Source organism: Ranitomeya imitator, chromosome 5 (genome assembly GCF_032444005.1).
Source record: "Ranitomeya imitator isolate aRanImi1 chromosome 5, aRanImi1.pri, whole genome shotgun sequence".
Taxonomy (NCBI): domain Eukaryota; kingdom Metazoa; phylum Chordata; class Amphibia; order Anura; family Dendrobatidae; genus Ranitomeya; species Ranitomeya imitator.
Genome location: NC_091286.1, coordinates 335,858,103 through 335,861,516, shown reverse-complemented (window position 1 = coordinate 335,861,516; position 3,414 = coordinate 335,858,103). Strand labels below are relative to the sequence as shown.

Sequence of the window (3,414 nt, the reverse complement as noted above, 5' to 3'; positions counted from 1 at the left end):
ACTGGTGTTGTTTCCAACAGCTCTCACCGGGGGAGTAAATGAAGGATTAAGTAGCAAAAACACAGTCCAGCAACTTAGTTCAAAAACAGAGTTCTTACCAGAAGGAGTGAACCAAGGGTTAAGTTCCCAAGTCAACGGACTGAAGATAACTTAGAGGGTGTAGCTTACATACGAAGAGAATGTACAGAGCCATGGGTAAAAGCACAGTAGAACAAGGCAGCTGAGCTGAAGGGGAACGGAAGCAGAATACTCCAGCAAAGAAGCTGACACCTGAGCCGGGTTTTTTAACAAACGAACAGGAAATAGGGCAGACAAAAACAGCAAACTCCATCTTAACAAAGGGCAAGATCATTCACAAGGTGACTTTGAAAACCCGGAATACTGACAGTATGTCTCCCATACTGTTTTCTTATGCATTAAATGAAAAGCCTGCCTTGCATCAATGTTACATGGACCCCAATAACTGTTTCAGCAGATGTACTTGAGTGCCTCAGGACAGAATTGTTACCATTAGAAGAAAGTTTGTCTCCCATACTGTTTGCTTACACAGTGAATGTAAGTCCTGCCCTGCACCAATGCTACATGCACTCCAATAACCCTTTGAAACCACGCACTGGATGGCCACATGAAACAAAAGTTCCCATTATAATTTTTTTTATTACCATAAATTTTGTCCATGAAGTGAATGCAAGGCCTGGCCGTAATTTACACACACCACAATCCCCTTTGGAAGAAACGTGGAGGAGGGTCTCATAAAAAAATTGTCACATTAAAATGGAGCATTTCCCCTATACTTGGAATGCCCATACACTACATGTATAGGCTGACAAACATTTCCCCCTGGGGGGTACACATCAATATAGTGTGTAAAAACCATAAATACCTTGGAAAACAGTAACGTAGTTTCCTACACAGTTGCTGCTGGGAAGGTGCAGGTTTTTAGTAAAAATATGGCAGACGAATCGCTGGATCACATGATCAGGAAAAGGGACATGGTGATGACAGGAATGGGCATGTACAGGATTAATAACATCTGTGGCTATGGGAGGTATGACATCCAGGATACAGCCTACCATGATTAGTCATTTAGTCTCCACCAATTACCAGAATGTGTTTCAGGCCCTTCAGAAGATCGGTGTAACAGATGCGCATGTGAAGCTTGGCATAAAAAATGCCAGTAAAAAATATATTGCCAAGGACGCACGTGTCCGTATAAAGGGCAAAGTGCAACATGTTCATGAGATGCAGAATTAGAGAAAGCAGATCAGCGTTGGAGGAAAAGCAAACAACCTGATGGATGCTTGTGAAAAAACTAAATTTAAAGAGGAGAGCACCATCCGTAACTATCAACACACCTGTGGCACAAGGTTCTTCCTCTTCACCCATACATATTACCTTACAATACATATATATATATATATATATATATATATATATATATACTGTATATATATATATATATATATATATATATATATTTCTCTCATTATTATATTCTTATAATTATAATTCCTATAATTTTTTTGATCTCTATATACAGGGTTCTTTGTTGTTTTTTTTAGTTCTCCGAATGGTCTGCCATTCATGATTCGTAGCAGCCTTTTTTAATTTTTATATTTTTATTATAGTTGGTATTACCACTGTATGTAATTAATAATTGGACAGCTACTTTTTATTTGATATTACCAATAATATCAAAATGTCACAGCCGAAAATCATTTGTCCTAGTGTAAGGAACACTGTTAAAGGAATGCCACTAAACATAGATAACCACTGCCCTGGGATACACCAGATTTCCTCTTTACAAGATATGGACGATGATGGTATTGATGACGACTTGGAACTTTACCACATCCCCACCAAGAAGATGAAAACCACAATTGCAAACAATGTGCAGAAAAGGCCGTGTATGTCTGCAAATTCATTTTCTCTTGGGAAAACTTTACCTCTTAATAAAGGGGTACAGAGATATGCATACACAGCTCCCATGTCTACTAAGCACAACACTTAGCCACCTTTATTGCACGCAAAGGCTCTAGCCAACGTGTCACGGACACTTGTCAGAAAGGAGGCCAGTTCATCAGTAGGGCCCACTCATAAAGAATCTGTCTTTAGCTCTTTAGAAGGCACAAAAATTACCATTAATAATTTTCATCCAAGAGTCACAGAGTAAGATATTGTGTAGCATTTCTGTGTATGCGTTTCCTTGATGCGCAACTGCTTGTTGAGTTCAGGAGTTGCAGAAGTTGTGTTTGTAAGAAAGGAAGATGCAGTTGGTCCCTACAAAAAATACAACGACAGATACCTAGATGGACAACCAATGAAATGCAATCTTCCTTTCAATGGTAGTGTGAAAACATCAGACCAGCCCATATTACTAAGATTAAGTGAGACCACATCAAAGAAGGAAGGTTAATGTCGAAGAAACACAAACTCCTCCTCCTCCAGTGTTGCTTAAAGTCCTCCAGCTGAAGTTGATCCTGATACTATCTTAAAATCACTCTTTAAATCCTCATGGTCATCAGCAGTCATCCAACCACCTGCATTGAAGATTTAGCTCTGATGAGACCAACACAATTTGGAGACTGTAATAAGAGGTTCACAATTCACATATGGGCCCAGAGACTCCATTAAATAAAATTCATATTTCTTTTTTGCTTTTGTTTAACGGTGTTGATGATCACCAGGAGGTAATGTTTGAAGGAGTGTGGCATCTGACATTAGACAATTTATCCTGTTCCCAGCATTGTAGTACAGTTCACATTTGTTGTGGGGCAGTTGCATTATTGCATTAAGAATTTCCATTTTCCCCTTGCTCTAGTTTTGTGACGTAGCACGATTATGGTTCTACTGTGCTGTAAAGGGAAGCTAAATAAATGTTGAATAACTTGTTTTCATTTCTTCAATAATCTTTTTTCAACTGAAAAGATAATTATTGTAGTTTGGTACTTTTAATATTGGAATTCCTACAAATGGATCTCAATACCTTCATATTCCTTTAACCCCTTAACCCCCAAGGGTGATTTGCACGTTAATGACCGGGCCAATTTTTACAATTCTGACCACTGTCCCTTTATAAGGTTATAACTCTGGAACGCTTCAACGGATCCTGAAGATTCTGATGTGGTTTTCTCATGACATATTGTACTTCATGGTAGTGGTAAAATTTCTTTGATATTACCTGCATTTATTTGTGAAAAAAATGGAAATTTGGCAAAAATTTCGCAATTTTCCAACTTTGAATTTTTATGTCCTTAACCCCTCTGTGACCTTAGACGTACTATCCCGTCGAGGTGCCCTGGGCTTATCTGACCCTGGACGGGATAGTACGTCATAGCCGATCGGCCGCGCTCACGGGGGGAGCGCGGCCGATCGCGGCCGGGTGTCAGCTGCTTATCGCAGCTGACATCCGGC

At 39.5% G+C, this 3,414-nt stretch overlaps 1 pseudogene; it reads left to right on the top strand.

The window, feature by feature from the left end:
- Positions 1 to 950: 950 nt before the first annotated feature.
- LOC138680714 (polymerase delta-interacting protein 3-like) lies at positions 951 to 2,557 on the top strand (annotated as a pseudogene).
- Positions 2,558 to 3,414: the final 857 nt, after the last annotated feature.